The following is a 17,955-nucleotide window of genomic DNA, read 5'->3' on the forward strand; positions in this document are numbered from 1 at the left end:
CTTGGCTGAGTGATATCCTGCATATCTGGCTACTGAGGGAAAAAACACACATCAAAAGGGAGGAGGAGTGGCTGAGATACAATCTTACCATAAATCCAGCCCTGGCACAAGAAACAATTAAGAAGGCACTCACCACTAATACCTTCTCCCCAAGCAGTGAAGGGCTTGGACCTAAGTTCTAGTACTCCAACTTTTAAGTCTTCCACCTGAGAGACAAAACCCCAGACACCTAACTCTCAAAGCCAACAGGGCTTGCATCCATTTATAATATTATAGTAAATATATAAACACACACACATACAGACACATATATAGCTCAGTTTTCATTCCAGTCCCAAAGAAAGGCAATGCCAAAGAATGTTCAAAGTACTGCATAAATGTACTCATTCCACACGCTAGCAGATTAATGCTCAAACTCCAAGCCAGGCTTCAATAGTATGTGAACCATGAACTTCCAGATGTTCAAGCTGCATTTAGAAAATGGAGACGAACCAGAGATCAAGTTGCCAACATCTGTTGGATCATGGAAAAAGCAAGAGAGTTCCAGAAAAACATCTACTTCTGCTTTATTGACCATGCCAAAGTCCTTTATTGTGTGAAAATTTTGAAAGAGATGGGAATACCAGACCACCTGACTTGCCTCCTGAGAAATCTGAAGAAGCAACAATTAGAATTGCACAGGAAACAACAGACTGGTTCCAAATCGGGAAAGGAGTACATCAATGCTGTATATTGTCACCCTGCTTATTTAACTTATATGCAGAGTACATCATGTGAAATGCCAGTCTGGATGAAGCACAAGCTGGAATCAAGATTTCTGGGAAAAATATCAATAATCTCAGATATACAGATGATACCACCCTTTTGGCAGAAAGGGAATAAGAACTAAAAGAGCCTCTTGATGAATGGGAAAGAGAGGAGTGAAAAAGTTGGCTTAAAACTCAACATGCAGAAAACTAAGATCATGGCATCTGGTCCCATCACTGAATGGCAAACAGATGTGGAAACAATGGAAACAGTGACAGACTTTATTTTCTTGGGCTCCAAAATCACTGCAGAGGGTGACTGAAGCCATGAAATTAAAAGATACTTGCTCCTTGGAAGAAAAGCTATGACCATCTAGACAGCATATTAAAAAGGAGAGGCATTACTTTGCTGACAAAGGTTCATCTAGTCAAAGCTATGGTTTTTCCAGTAGTCATGTATGGATGTGAGAGTTGGACCATAAAGAAGGCTAAATGCCAAAGAATTGATGCTTTTGAAATACTGTGCTGGCGAAGACTCTTGAGGGTCTCTTGGAGAGCAAGGAGATCAACCCAATCAATCCTAAAGGAAAGAAACCCTGAATATTCATTGGAAGCACTGATGCTGAAGCTGAAGCATCAATACTCTGGTCCCCTGATGAAAAAAGCCAACTCATTGGAGAAACTCTGATGCTGGGAATGATTTAGGGCAAGAGGAGAAGGGGTAACAGAGGATGACATGGTTGGATGGCACTGCTGACTCAATGGACATTAGTTTGAGCAAACTCCAGGAGATAGTGAAGGACAGGGAAGCCTGGAATGATGCAGTCCATGGTGTTGTAAAGAGTCAGACATGACTTAGTGACTGAACACAAGAGGTTCACTACTCTCCAGAGACCAAGGAGGTTGACAAGTGTTATCTTTGTAATCCCTGTCTGCTACACCCTAGGCCATTGGTGTCTCCCTGGAAAGAGCTTGGCCACTCACCTGGTGCTTTGGCTTTTGCACCTATTTTGCTTGAGGCACCTCTCCCACTGTAAAAAGGTTATTTGCACGTCTCAAGAAATGGGGCCTGAGGGTCAGGTTTCTAATTTAAGGTACTTCTAAGAGCGGATTACAATCCTCTCCAAAGACTAGGAAGGCAGGCAAACATCATTTTCCTTCTCTTCCTCTGTCACCTAAAGGAAAACGAATTACTATCTCAAAAAAATACCTACACCCCCAGTGTTTACTAAAGCATTATGTACAATAGCCAAGGCATGGAAACAATCTAATTATCCATTGCAGGATAAATGGATAAAGACAATGTGGAACATTATTCAGTCACTAAAAAAAGGAAATCTTGCCATCTGAGGCTGCACTAAGTTTGAGGGCATTCTGCTAAGTGAAATAAGTCAAACAGAGAAAGATAAAACATAGCATTATCTCACTTATAAGTGGAATTTTTTAAAAAATCAAACTTAGAACCATTTGGCCATTGCCAGTAGCTCAGTGGTAAAGGATCTGCCTGCACTGCAGGAGACACAGGAGAAACGGGTTCGATCCCTGGGTCAGGAAGATCCTCTGGAGAAGGAAATGGAACTCACTCCAGTATTGTTGCCTGGGAAATCCCAAGGACAGAGGAGACTGATGGGCTATACTACATGTGGTTGCAAAGAGTCAGATATCACGGAGTGAGTAAACAACAACAACAAAGAGGGAGTGAAATGGGTGAGGCTGACCAAAGGGTATAAACCTCCCATTATAAGATACATAAGTTCTGGGGATGTAACATACAGCAAGGTGACTACAGTAATCAATACCAAACTCCTCCGCAGGAGAAATTAAGTGTAACTATGTATGGGGATGAATGCTAACTAGACCTGTTATGGTGAACATTTGTAATATATACAAATATCAAATCATTATGTTGTGTACCAGAAACTAATACACTATTATATGTTAATTAATCATCAATAAAAATGATTAGAATAATTTTTAAAACCAATACTGTATTTTATTTTTTAAAGTTGCTAAGGGAGTAGATCTTAAAAATTTTAATCACAAGAAAAATCTATGGGAGGTGATAATGTTGACTGAATTCATTTTGTTAATCAGTTTACAATATATACATATATCAAATCAAAGTATTGCATACCTACAACCAATCCAATGTTATATGTCAATTATATCTCAATGAAATAGGAAGGGAAAGGAATGATAAATAAATAATTCACACTTCGACCTATGCTGTAACGGAAATCAACTACCAGTTCAGATAAAATTTTTTTCAGTTTTATATGTTGCACTAATTTTCCCTATACATGGGAATTTTCAGAGCCTTCCAGTATCTCAGTGTATAATTTTATTGACAAATAGATAGCTTCTAGATTTCAAAGTGAAAACTAAGAGAAATAGAGGCATTATCAAGAGAGGACCACGATACCATTAAAGAAAAGGACCTAGGAAAATCATAATTTGCTTATTGTTTAGTAGCACACAGGAAGAGAATTCTGAGCATTATTTCATCATAATGGTGACTGAGTAAGTGAGTGAGTTTTCACTATTGAAAAAAAAGAAAGGAAAGAAGGGAATAAATTAGGGGCAACTTAAAGATCTTCATGGCTAAAGAAGTCTAAACAGACATATTAATAACCTAAAATACATTTTTATTAATTGTTAACTTTAGAAGTGAATTTTAAATAACTGAAAGTGCAAATATATTTTTCATAAGATATAGTTAAATGACAAAATTTCAAAATCCAGCTGCCTTAAGCTGCATCAATACAGAAAATCAGATAATTATATTCACTCATTATTCATCCTTTGTGATAATAACAGAGGAAATTAGGATGTAGTATTTGTAACTGAAACTAGTCAGGAGGTTGGAGGAAGTTACTCGAGAAAATTATTATTATCTGGAATGTTCATGGTTTAAATTGTTTCCTGAAGATACTTAAAGTGAAACAGATTAAGCATGTGCATCGCCATCATAGGAAGGCAAATCTAAGCACCTTAAACAGCAGTTAAGAGGTAACAAGTCCAAGAGGTCTTCAATGGTATTATAAGCAAGCAAGACTCTATGGGGCCTTCCTGGGAAAGACCACTCCCCCCAACCAATGTGTCCCACACCTGCTTTTTGTTTGTAAGAGAATTTTAACCACCTAAGCCTTCATCAATTACAAAGATTAATTATAGAGATGAGAAAATGCAGAAGCAAAGGAAAACAATCAAACAAGAGAAAATAGTAGTTTATCCATTAAACGGAATCAAAGACATTTAGTTTCTCCTCAAGGGCTATAGATAATATTTGAGTCATATCCTTTGAGCCATAGTGAAGATACTTAAACTCCCACCATGTGGAAGATGTCAGCTGTATGCTGACCTCAAGTATGACAACCCCAGACTGGCTGGAGCCAGAGGACTAGCTGACCAGAGATTTATGTCTCAGATAACATTCCAATCATACAAGAGACAAGGAGCCTATTTGAAACTGCATGATGGAGGCAATCACCTTGGAAAACAGATGTTTACCCCCCTCACACACAGAGCCCTTTCTTCTTTTCCCTATATTATCTCCTAGCAAAAACTGGGAAGTGGGGGGATTGGTTCTCTGGTACATGAATTCACTGTCTCCCCATAACTGTTGGCTTCCTCAGTAAAACTATATTTCCTTTTACCCAACATGAGTCTCTCAGTATTGGATCCTTGAGCAAAAAGCAGTCAATCCTGAGTTCAGTAACACTATTGCAAATGTTCCACGTTTTGCTTTTATCCTGATCTATCCACTTAATCCTGAGTTGCTTTGGGAAGGTGGCACTATCACAGAATGGGGGTAATCACAGCTTAGGGATCTGGCCTGACCTGAGATCCCGATTCACTGACTACAGTCTGGAATTATGAGTTCTTCAAGCAATTTCTGGACCAGTAGACTAAATATAAAAAATTTTAAAGATCAGCCTTTGGATTTTCTTACATGCAAAACTGTTTTAAAGGTTTATTTAAACATAAAGGATATAAAATTTTATTTTGTTATTACACTTAAGCTAAGTTACCTGAAGGTTTCCTATTTGGATTCCTTAGTTCTCTGTGTTGTGAGATTCAGAAGTAATGGCTGACGGTCAGTCATGTTTCACTCTCTGTAAAAAGGGATTTCAGGACTGACCCATGTGAAAAAGATTGGCACTGAGAAACAGGCACAATGATTACTTCATTCTTCTTTCATATTGAATCTATATATTTAGATATAATTGAAGGTTTTATAAAAGTTTTATGACTGAGGTTTTAAAATTAACAATTAAGTGGTTGATCTGACAATGATTGAAGCTTTCTTTGTGCCAAATACAGAGTCAGACTCCGGGAATACATACAGAGTCAGACTCCAGGAATACCATTGTAAATAAGACTGATATTGTTCCTTATCCTTAAAAGCTAGCATATAATAGATTCCTGGCAGGAGATAACACTTCCAACATAAAAGAAGCTTTGAAAATCTCTGGGTTCAACTGTATGAGCAGGCACCACTACTAGTCTACCTGTCTGTACGCTGAAAAAGTTGCTTAACACCTTGAAGACTAAGTGAGTACTGAGCTGTGAGCTTCAGGCAGAGAAATTAGGTAAAATCATAACTATACGGAGACAGGAATAAGGAAACAACTTCATGAAAATGATCCAGCTTAGATTCCAAAGCTTTACGATTAGGGAGAATATTCTAGGATCTCCAGGATCCTAGAGAGTGAGGTAGTACATGCTAGCAACTATGGATTATTGTTTATATGGAGAAATGAACAGGAAGAAATGGTCAGGCTTTCTATTACCATCAACACTCAGAGGATCTATACTGAGTATAGCTGCACTTCTCCTCCTTATAATGGTGCAGCCAATTTTTAATAGGCACATTTAACTGTTATAGTTGAGGTTTGTCCCACTATTTTTCATGGCAGAAAACAAAACAGAGAACAGTCTGAACTCTGCCTTTTCACTTAGTCTGTAGGATGCTATGGACCAAATAAAATCAGTAATAATTATTAGGAGTAAGATTTATTATGAGTTTACACTATGCTAGGCATGGTGTTATTTACTTTACTGCATCTTTTTCCTTTAATTCTCAGTACTATGAAAAATAACTGCTATGGATGCAATTTTATTTGTGCCAAGTAAGCACAAAATGGGTCATGTCAGTAATCATTTTCTTCCATGTTTAGAAAGTCAAGATATCAAACATGTACAATATTTACTTAAATGATTTTGTGTATATATAGAGAGAGATAATATTTTTTACAATTTTGAAATTAAAATTGTCATATTTTACAGCCTTCCTTTCAGTCTGTCCATATATATTTACATTAAACAAAATTGCAAATAGAATGTACACACAGACAGTTCCATATCATTTTCATAATTTGATGTCCAAATAAGATAACGCCTTAGAAAAGTGGAAAAACATTACACTAATCAAGGGTAATTAATTTAATATAATGCCATTTCCCCCAGAGCTTGGTGAAAAGCACCAAATAACATTAAGTATACCAACAGAATTAGGATAGCCCCACAGGCTTATAATAATGGGATTTTGCCTGATATGAGCTCATCCTCATTTGAACCCTTAGTAGCACATTCTCCTATCCCTCTATGACAGTTGATCTATGTTATCTTCTGCTTTACTTGTATGTGTGTCATCTCTCTAATTAGACTAAAAAAAGTTGAAAGTGTTAATCACTTAGTCATCTCTGACTCCTTGAGACCCCACGGACTATAACCCACCAGACTCCTCTGTCCACAGGATTCTCCAGGCAAGAATACTGGAGTGAGTTGCCATTCTCTTCTCCAGGGGATCTTCCCAACCAAGGGATTGAATCCAGGTTTCCCGAATTGCTGGCAGATTCTTGACATCAGAGTCACCAAGGAAGCCCTAGGCTACAAAGTTGAGCTTATTTTTAATTTTAATTTATATATTTTAATCAGAGGCTAATTACTTTACAATGTTGTATTGGTTTTGCCACACATCAACATGAATCCACCATGGGTGTACACATGTTCCCCATCCTGAACCCCCCTCCCTCCCCATACCATCCCTCTGGGTCATCCCAGTGCACCAGCCCCAAGCATCCTGTATCATGCATCAAACCTGGACTGGTGATTCATTTCATATATGATATTATACGTGTTTCAATGCCATTCTCCCAAATCATCCCACCCTCTCCCTCTCCCACAGAGTCCAAAAGACTGTTCTATTCAACTGTGTCTCTTTTGCTGTCTCACATACAGGGTTATCATTACCATCTTTCTAAATTCCATATATATGCGTTAGTATACTATATTGGTGTTTCTCTTTCTGGCTTACTTCACTCTGTATAATCGGCTCCAGTTTCATCCATCTCATTAGATGTTATTCAAATGTTTTCTTTTTAATGGCTGAGTAATACTCCATTGTGTATAGGTACCACAGCTTTCTTATCCATTCATCTGCTGATGGACATCTAGGTTGCTTCCATGTCCTGGCTATTATAAACAGTGCTGTGACGAACATTGGGGTACATGTGTCTCTTTCAATTCTGGTTTCCTTGGTGTGTATGCCCAGCAGTGGGATTGCTGGGTCATAAGGCAGTTCTATTTCCAGTTTTTTAAGGAATCTCCACACTGTTCTCTATAGTGGCTGTACTAGTTTGCATTCCCACCAGCAGTGTAAGAGGGTTCTCTTTTCTCCACACCCTTTTCAGCATTTATTGCTTGTAGACTTTTGGATTGCAGCCATTCTGACTGGCTTGAAATGGTACCTCATTGTGGTTTTGATTTGCATTTCTCTGATAATGAGTGATGTTGAGGTCCATCTAGTCAAGGATATGGTTTTTCCAGTGGTCATGTATGGATGTGAGAGTTGGACTGTGAAGAAGGCTGAATGCCGAAGAATTGATGCTTTTGAACTGTGGTGTTGGAGAAGACTCTTGAGAATCCCTTGGAATGCAAGGAGATCCAACCAGTCCATTCTGAAGGAGACCAGCCCTGGGATTTCTTTGGAAGGAATGATGCTAAAATTGAAACTCCAGTAATTTGGCCACCTCATGTGAAGAGTTGACTCATTGGAAAAGACTCTGATGCTGGGAGGGATTGGGGGCAGAAGGAGAAGGGGACAACAGAGGATGAGATGGCTGAATGGCATCACTGACTCGATGGACGCGAGTCTGAGTGAACTCCAGGAGTTGATGAGGGACAGGGAGGCCTGGCATGCTGCGATTCATGGGGTCGCAAAGAGTCGGACATGACTGAGCGACTGAACTGAACTGAACTGAGCATCTTTTCATGTGTTTGTTAGCCATCTTTATGTCTTCTTTGGAGAAATGTCTATTAGTTCTTTGGCCCATTTTTGATTGGGTCGTTTATTTTTCTGGAATTGAGCTGCAGGAGTTGCTTGTATATTTTTGAGATTAGTTGTTTGTCAGATGTTTCATTTGCTATTATTTTCTCCCATTCTGAAGGCTGTCTTTTCACCTTGCTTATAGTTTTAAAAGTATCTCTTATATCATTATATCATATACAAATTAAGAATTTAATAAATATCAGTTAAAATGAATACATGAATATTAAAATAGAAAAACAACTGCAACTCTGTGAGATTTAATAATGTGCAGACATTATAAATGTGCCAGCTTTGCTTTGAGAACACAAACCCAGGAAATATTAGACAAACACCACATTCTATGGAAGTGGAAACATCCTAGAACTCATCTTAATAGTAGAGAATGTTAAAGTTCAAGCCAGTGTCCAGGTATTCTCTCTTTTCCCTTACCCCTTGCCAGAGTGTGAACAAATAACGGACACTAATATTACTTAAACAACAACGAAACTAAGCTTACTGAAGTAAATGAAATGTACTGCAGAACTATAATTAAATCATTCTTGCTTTTTTGGATTGTTCTAACTTACCATCACCATCCTTTGAGGAAGATTTGTGATGCAGATATTTGAAAGATGACTAAGTAAAACAATCTCTTAATACCAAACTAATAAACCATTTTAATGGAAAATTAATGTCTTGCAGAAAAGGTAGGAAGAAAATTTTCTTTGTTAGAGTGACAATCCAGTTAAAATTGACTTGTGCAAGCAGGTATCTAACTGCTTCTTGACAACCTCTTCCCTGTGGAGGAATCTAACCCAGTTATGTCAATCAAGACTGCCATGCTATATCTATCTTTCTCCTCCATTCTCTAACTGTTAAGTCTTTACTTTGTACAATACAAATGAAGTATTTGTACTCAAACTATTGAACCATTTAGAAATATCGGGGGAGCATGAAGCACCAGATGGTTTTGTTTATTGTTCTCCAAGTCAATGAAATTCATCCGAAAAGAAGTCACTATATTAAGTGAAGCATTACAAGCTTAAGGAGAACAAAATATAGAATGCTCTTCCAATCTTGAAATCTTCAGTCATCCTCCAAATTATGAGGTGGCTAAGGATGTCCATTCTAAAGGAGATCAGTCCTGGGTGTTCTTTGGAAGGAATGACGCTAAAGCTGAAACTCCAGTACTTTGGCCACCTCATGTGAAGAGCTGACTCATTGGAAAAGACTCTGATACTGGGAGGGATTGGGGGCAGGAGGAGAAGGGGACAACAGAGGATGAGATGGCTGGATGGCATCACCAACTCGACGGACATGAGTTTGAGTGAACTTTAGGAGTTGGTGATGGACAGGGAGGCCTGGCATGTTGCAATTCATGGGGTCACAAAGAGTCGGACACGACTGAGCAACGGAACAGAACTGAACTAAACTGAAAGATGTCTAATTCTTGTCCCTGAAGGTATGGCATAAATCTATCAACATGAACTTAGACCCACTTTACAGGTCTAGGAGGTGATCAGAGTGACAGGACACACTAATGGACTTCTTAGTGAAATTCTGATATGGATGGGAAGTAGCTGACAAAAAAGAATAAATTGTGTACATTTGGGCTGATGCTGAACTGGGTAACAATCCTCTTTATCCTGTTCTGCATAAGAATGTGTGTGAAGTAAGACAACACTTTGTAAAAAATATTATTATATATATATATTTTGGATAAACAGTGCTTTGGTCACTGTCATTATTCAACTGGTATACATCTTTCACCCACTCTGCATAGTTACAAAGTTACTTCAAGGCTATATTTTGTTCTCCACATACAATAAAGGAGATAGAAAATACTGAGATTTTCTGTTTTTAGAGAAAACAGAATAATGAATATTTTTGCTCTTGGCTAAATATATTCCTTTCAAATACAAAAGCATCACCTGGGAGCAGAATGGATCTTTGAAAACTGCATGCGCAACTCCCTACCTTTGAGTGCACTAACCTTGAACTGTGTAACATCATTCAATAAAGAATAAGAAGATAAAATTGTTTCTCTTTTTCTCCTCATTTAAACTTCCTGTTAAGACTACACTTAGACTATATGGCTGGAGTTTAACATGGAGATCTTTTAATAGAGAAATTTTTTTTTTTTTTTACTGTTTTGCTTTGTTTTTCATAAAAGCACATGCAAGATAATCTCAAATACAAAAAAAAATTCATTCTTGAAATGGATGTTAACATAACATGTTCCCTTTTACCTGGAAAATGCATTAAAATTAGCACTGGATGAAGTTCACAAACATGGTTTCAAGGGATTAGTTTCTTTCAAAAGTGCCCACTTTTGCCTCTATACTTAAAATTTATAATCAGTATTTTTCAAAGCAGTACACTAACACTGGAACAAGATTACTATAGATTTCCCATTCCCACTTGAAAAAATAAAACAATGAATCATAATCTCTGGTGATAAAAATACTGGAACATGAATTTTCCACTAGATTTTCCTTGCAGATATAGGATGCATTGATATGGTTGATTTCTAAACAATAACCAAAAAAAAAAAGTGGTTTTGATAATTTGTAAAGTGTCCAAAACAGAGAATCCGTATCTTGCCAAAATGCATAATTTTAACATGATGCAATAAGAGTTAAACATTCCAACATGATCCTTCTACAAGCGGACAGGATTAAATGACTCTAAAGTAGCAAGCCATACATATTAGAGTTTCAGTTTTACACTGTTAGATGCATAGAAGGATGAATGAAGAGAACACTGTGTATCTGTAGATGCAATTTCAGTCTACCAAATAGTCCCCTACCCCAGTAAAGGTACCCTCTGCTTGTTATCTCAAATGCCTTTAAGAAAAGAACTGTCTATTACGGGACTGGACTGTTGGAACCTGATTTAAATGCTTCATTACTACTGCTAGAAAATGTCATTTATTCTAGATAGATATGGTCGTTGCTTTTAATATTATTTGAATATCTATCCTTAAACTATTTGATTTCAGGTAATTCACTGAACTTCTCTGGATCTCAGTTTCCTCATCTATAAAATAAATGTTGTACTCCAAACATGTTTGCTAAAATTCAGCCCAACTACAGATATTGTGACATATATGTATGTCATTTTTATTATGAACAGTTTTTCAAAATAATTTCAAAGTGCTGACTATATATATCTAAAATGCAATAAAATTAGCACATATTTATTAAACCTTTTCAAATCTTCACTTTTGCACTACCAAATATCATATTATATTCAATCTTGTTTTATAACCTTCATTGAGAAAAAATATGGTTTTGGAGGAATGTTTAGTTTTATGAATTTTCTTTTTCTTGGTATACTTAGTTACTTGTCACATACAAAATTTTACCATAATTTTTAACATTTTATATCTCATATTCTAATTATTTTCCGATTAAAAATATTGCCAATTTTATGGATATACATTTGAATTCTGCCTAAAACCAAACATTAAAAAAATCATTTACATGTTTATAAACATCAATTAAAAAAACCTTAAATACATACCAGAAAGCTTTTGAAAATACAAGGTAAAAAGGTTTGAAATATATAAACCAGTGTTTAGAACAAAAATCTTTAGAGTTATGAAATTTTCTGAGTAACACTGTAACTCAGTTAACTGAAATTCTAATCAGATTTTTCTGTATCTATGAGCAAAGTTCCCCAAATACTTGTGATGTGCAGATCAGTCTGGAAACTTTTCATATAGGACAGAAGAGACACATTAACTGTAGCTTCTGTACTTAAATTCTAGCCATTACTCATACTTTACAGATGCTGCATTATTACAAATAAATAAAATAATGAAAATAATCCAGGACATATGACCCAAAGAAAGAAGCAAACCAAATAAAATTTCATTTTATGAAATCTGAACTCTGTCATGGCCCATCTTCTATTTTCCATAGTACATCCATTACCTTTCTTGTACATCCAATACTGTTCTAATATTATAGTCACTATTTTTGATGACATATTAAAATTTCTTCAAATCCTAAATATATGTCTTTTTTAAATTTTGGCTGGGCTGGAAGAAGCACAAGCTGGAATCAAGATTGCTGGGAGAAATATCAATAACCTCAGATATGCAGATGACACCACCCTTATGGCAGAAACTGAAGAGGTACTAAAAAGCCTCTTGATGAAAGTGGAAGAGTAGAGTAAAAAAGTTGGCTTAAAGCTCAACATTCAGAAAATGAAGATCATAGCATCTGGTCTCATCACTTCATGGGAAATAGATGGAGAAACAGTGGAAACAGTGTCAGGCTTTATCTTTTTGAGCTCCAAAATCACTGCAGATGGTGACTGCAGCCATGAAATTAAAAGACGCTTACTCCTTGGAAGAAAAGTTATGACCAACCTAGATAGCATATTGAAAAGCAGAGACATTACTTTGCCAACAAAGGTCCGTCTAGTCAAGGATATGGTTTTCCCAGTGGTCATGTATGGATGCGAGAGTTGGACTGTGAAGAAAGCTGAATGCCGAAGAATTGATGCTTTTGAACTGTGGTGTTGGAGAAGACTCTTGAGAGTCCCTTGGACTGCAAGGAGATCCAACCAGTCCGTTCTATAAGAGATCAGCCCTGGGATTTCTTTGGAAGGAATGATGCTAAAGCTGAAGCTCCAGTACTTTGGCCACCTCACGCGAAGAGTTGACTCATTGGAAAAGACTCTGATGCTGGGAGGGGTTGAGGGCAGGAGGAAAAGGGGACGACAGAGGATGAGATGGCTGGATGGCATCACCGACTCGATGGACATGAGTTTGAGTGAACTACGGGAGATGGTGAGGGACAGGGAGGCCTGGTGTGCTGCGATTCATGGGGTCGCAAAGAGTCAGACATGACTGAGCGACTGAACTGAACTGAATTAATTATGAGTTTCTATTGTGTAATTCCTAAATTTTAGATGAAAACTTTAAGACATTTCTCCTTATCACACATAAACTATGAAATCATGGGTTTCTTCCTCCTTTGTGGAAAGCCACATAAAAAAATTTACTTTTTGTTGCTTTCATGTTACTAGTTTCTTAAAAAATGAGATATAACAGTTTCATTGATGTACTAAACTGCTTTTTCTATGTTTTGTGAGTATTACATTTAAACAGTTCTATACCTTTCCTTTTTATTTTAAACATATTCTTGTTAAATATATTAACAATATTAATAAAGGAAGCAATATCAGAATTTCACATATATTTTCATTTCATCCTAATAAATTATTCAATATAATTATGGTAAGCAATCATATGTATTTTCTCCATTGAAAAATAAGTTAATGCAAATGAAAATTACTTTGAGATCCATTTTCAGAATCTTGTTTTCTTAAGAAATAAAATACAAAATTTAACATTCACACACATACACAGAGCAAAACCCCACTGACCATGGATTTCTTGGAGAGTATTTTTCTTCTGACACACAAATCCCACTACAAATTTTTACTTAATAGTACCTATCTTCTCTCCCCCAAACAACAGAGAAAACCAAAACAAAAAGAGTCCCTCAAGGTAGTCAAATGCATTCTGAATTTCAACTAGGCAAACCTTCTATTTCATATAAAATTTTAGACAATATTATTCTCCCTGTGTATTTTACAAAATGAAACCAAAACCACTTTTTGCATATTTTATTGCATTGTTTATATAAGCCAATGGAGTCTGGATTCTTAAAATTATTTCATTGGAGAGTTAAAAAAAAAAAACATTCACATCTGCCACTATCTAAAGGAGAATATAAATAATTAAATTCTCTAGATCACCAGCCTCTTACAGGTTATATAAAGCTTGCTCCTCTGATTCACTGGTGGTCAGGAGTCCACACTTACAAAACAGTGAAAAATCAAGCACAAGAATACCATTGGCATAAATTAAATATTAAAACATGGTTTTGAAACTTCTGAAAACTAACAGAAATAAATTTTAAGGAACGAACCCAACGATATTTGATAGAACCATTAAGTCTAGCTTTTTATATTACATGTCAAAAAAAAAACCCCCTGATGTCTGAAGGTTAAGCAACAAATTAATGATTAATACAGAATTAGAAGTCAAACATCAAAACTCCAGGCAGAATGATGTTTATTTCAATTTTTTCCTATCTAAATATTGTCTATTCACCTAATAGAGCAAGAGTGATAAACATTTAAAAGGGTTGTTTATTTAGTACTTCTAAATTGTCAAAAGACACTACGGATTAATTGCGGCTGATGTTATCAGAAGTTTGTCCTATGATTTTGTTTTATTTTCTGTCACAGTTCAAAGTGATAAACTGAGCACAAATGTGTGTGTACACCTTTCAAGACATACGTTTAGGCTTCCTGTAATAAACAGCAAAATCTACTGCAGATTACCTTCTTTCCTTGGTGGTGCTGTCATTTTCTCTTCCATCACAAGGACATACTACAATTTTGAAGCATTAAAAGACTTCATTTATTTCCTCACTATTAAAAATGAAGTATTATTTTACAAGGGAATGCCTCTGTTAATTCTTTTTTGAACTAAACCTGCTAACTTTCTTCCTCATTAATAGCAATAAACTAAAATAAACGTATCTAACTCATATTATAATGTTTAATTTTTCTCTGTAAGAGTAATCTAACAGAAGCACTCAAGAAAGAAATTACGAAACATTTTGGGAGCATTTATTTTTTCACTACATTTTTATAAAGCACCAACATACATAAGTCAAGCCCTGTTCTACATACAGAGTAAGTATAATAGAAATTTCCTATTCTCAAGGACCTTGGGCATGAGTGGAAGAGGAAGTGAGTGTATGTGCGTGTGTGTATGTATAGCATATGTTCAATATATACAAACTATAAATATACAATATATAGTCAATATATAATTCATGCACATTTCAGATGATTGTTAAACTTAGGGTGTCTTTCTAAATAAGAGAGAATTAATGATGAAAACCAACCATGTTCATAGTATCTGGGGAGTGAAAATTGGACATATAAAAGATGAGAAGGAACTTGGCATATCCATGGAATGGAAAGGTAATTGATACGGCTAGAGTTCAGCTGAGAAAATCACAAATTATCAGGGTGAGATAATATTGAAACTTGTAAGTTAAGGCAGATCAATTATCATTTATTCATTCCTCCATGTACTCATTTAAAAATAAACATTGTAGACCTTTCATGTTTTGGATGAGAGGGACACAAAGATGGGTTAGATCTCTCACCTTTTCAGACTGAAGGCATACAGGAGTCCTCAGACTTTTAGTTTCTTTGGTCATTTCTGATAGAGAACTTCAATTAGCTTACTTAGCATTTGCTTAAATCACAATCTGCTGAGGCTTTTTAACCCAAAATATTTAAATTGTTTTAGGTACAACCTAATGTTTAATGGCTGCCAAAAGGTTCTATCATGAACACCAACCCATATCATTACTACACTCAATGATCAAATTCATCTTGAATTAATCATTCACGACATTGCTATAAATTAGGCACTAGGATTACTCTGCTAATGAGTGTCACCAGTAAGCTGTAATTAGTGTAACTAGGATGTAATCTAATGTTTTTAATCTGTCAGATGAAAAATTTTCTTCTATAGAAAAAGAGAGAGAGAGAAAGAAAAGAAAACCTACACATATTGCTCTCACTCTTACATAAAAGTTAAAAATAATTTCTTTTCTTCAGAGGCCACAGAAAACTACATACCTATCATCCTGATCAAACCAGTCAATCCTAAAGGAAATCAGTCCTTAATATTCTTTAGCAGGACTGATACTGAAGCTGAAACTCCAATACTTTGGCCACCCAATGTGAAGAACTGGCTCCTTGGAAAAGACCCTGATGTTGGGAAAGATTGAAGAAAGGAGGAGAAGGGGAAAACAGAATAAGATGGTTGGATGGCATCTCCTACTCCACGGACATGAGTTTGAACAAACTCCGGGAGTTGGTGATGGACAGGGAAGCCTGGCGTGCTGCAGTCCATGGGGTCACAAAGAGTCAGACATGATTCAGCAACTGAATTAAACTGAACTGAGTGGAACTAATAGATTGTAAGTGTATTATATTCACAATTTATGGAGTAGCAGAATTATGTTAAACAAAGAAATAGTTGAATTGCATTCTGCACATTTAAAATATACCTTCAAATATCATCTTCCTACCACCTAAATCAAAATGATCTGTCCCAACTTCCAATCAGCCTTCTCAATCAACATGAGAATAAAGTCCAGGAATCTGATGTACATTAAACTTTGAGAATCACTATATTTGGGGCCACGATTTCCTTATTCTGTAAATCATTCTGTGATTAACATTATGGCTTGTCAATTTTATATGAAAATTACTCTAAACATTTTTGAGTACTTCTTGCATATTTAGCAAGACATCTAGTTAGTTTTGCACACATGGAATTTCAGCAAACCAAAAGATAACAAATGGAGTAGGACAGAAATCCAAGACTCCTGACCATGGGGATTTTGGAAGTTCTATTCAGTCATAAAGCATTAAGAACCCATTTTACTGATAGCATTTTACCAATATATTAACTACTATCCTTCTCTAAAGACATAGGATTCAAAAACAATTCAATTAAAGTTCTTTCCACTTCAGGAGTTCCAGATCACTTACTCAAATATATTTTCATGATTCCCATTTTTGACCGACAGGAGTACTAGGACTAAATGTGCCTTGACAAACTGTTCTACTACCATTCAGGAAGATTATTATTCTGAAGGACTATAAGACACAGTGGGCTAGACCATTTGAGGTCAAACTTCAACCCTTTGTTAATCAGATTTTTAACTACCCTTGCTGCTTTTCCTATTTAAAGAAATACAATGTTAAATTTTTTTAACTTATTTTTTAATTGTAGGATAACTTCTCTACAATGGTGTGCTGTTTTCTGATGTACACAATGTGAATCAGCCATAAGTATATATATATATCTCCTCCTTCTTGAGCCTTCCTCCCACCCCTCTAACCCACTCCTCTAGGTTGTCACAGAGCATGGAGTTGGGCTCTCTGTGTTATACAGCAACTCCCCACTAGCTATATATTTTACATATGGTAATGTATATGTTTCAACAGAGGCTATTTGCATTACTCACTATGATATCAAGAAATATCTATAGGAACACTGAGGGAACTCATGGTAATACAACATACATCAAAAGTTAATTGAGTAAGCTTTTTAAAAAAAGAATCTCTGTATGTTGATATGGTACAGTAACATGCAAAATAGTATGTGAAGTGGCTGTCAGAGAAGATATCAGGAATTCATAAATTTTAGTTTGGGAATCAATTTTTGTTCTGAAAATTGCCTTTATAAAAAAACCAAGTACTTAGTTTACTGAAACATTTTGGGCACTTATTTCCTAGGCAAGGCAATAAAAACATAAACTAAATTCTCACCTTCAAATAGATAAAATTTCAATAGAAGGGGAGAGGCTTATATGTAAACAAATAAACTAAATGCAATATAAAAATATCTAAAATTTACAGGAAGTGATATGGGAATGGTAGAAGAAAAAGGAATAGTTTTATGGGCAAGAGCATGTTCAACAGACAAAAAGTAAGGCTATCCATGTCTGTATGAGCAGGTCAAGTGATGTCTGTCTGTGAGTGCGTGCGTGCGTGTGCGCACTCGCCCTCCATTGTGTCGGATTCTTTGCGACACAATGAACTGTGGCCCGCCAGGCTCCTCTGTGCGTGGAATTTTCCAGGCAAGCATACCGGAGTGGGATGCCATTTCCTCCTCTAGGGATAACTGGAGGGACTGAACTCGCATGTCTCCTGCATTGGCAGGAGGATTCTTTACCACTGCACCACCACTGCTCAAGTAATGATGGAACCTAAAACGCCACTGAAGCTCTGCCAGTGCTTCCTCAGGATATTTCACTACCCCATCCCCAACCCCCT

The 17,955-nt window shown here is 36.2% G+C and overlaps 1 protein-coding gene across 1 annotated transcript in view; it reads right to left on the reverse strand.

The window, feature by feature from the left end:
• GRID2 (glutamate ionotropic receptor delta type subunit 2) overlaps positions 1-17,955 on the reverse strand; it is a 1,640,866-nt gene that overhangs the window by 980,257 nt on the left and 642,654 nt on the right. The window lies entirely within an intron of this gene.

This window comes from Ovis aries, chromosome 6, assembly GCF_016772045.2.
Source record: "Ovis aries strain OAR_USU_Benz2616 breed Rambouillet chromosome 6, ARS-UI_Ramb_v3.0, whole genome shotgun sequence".
Taxonomy (NCBI): Eukaryota; Metazoa; Chordata; class Mammalia; order Artiodactyla; family Bovidae; genus Ovis; species Ovis aries.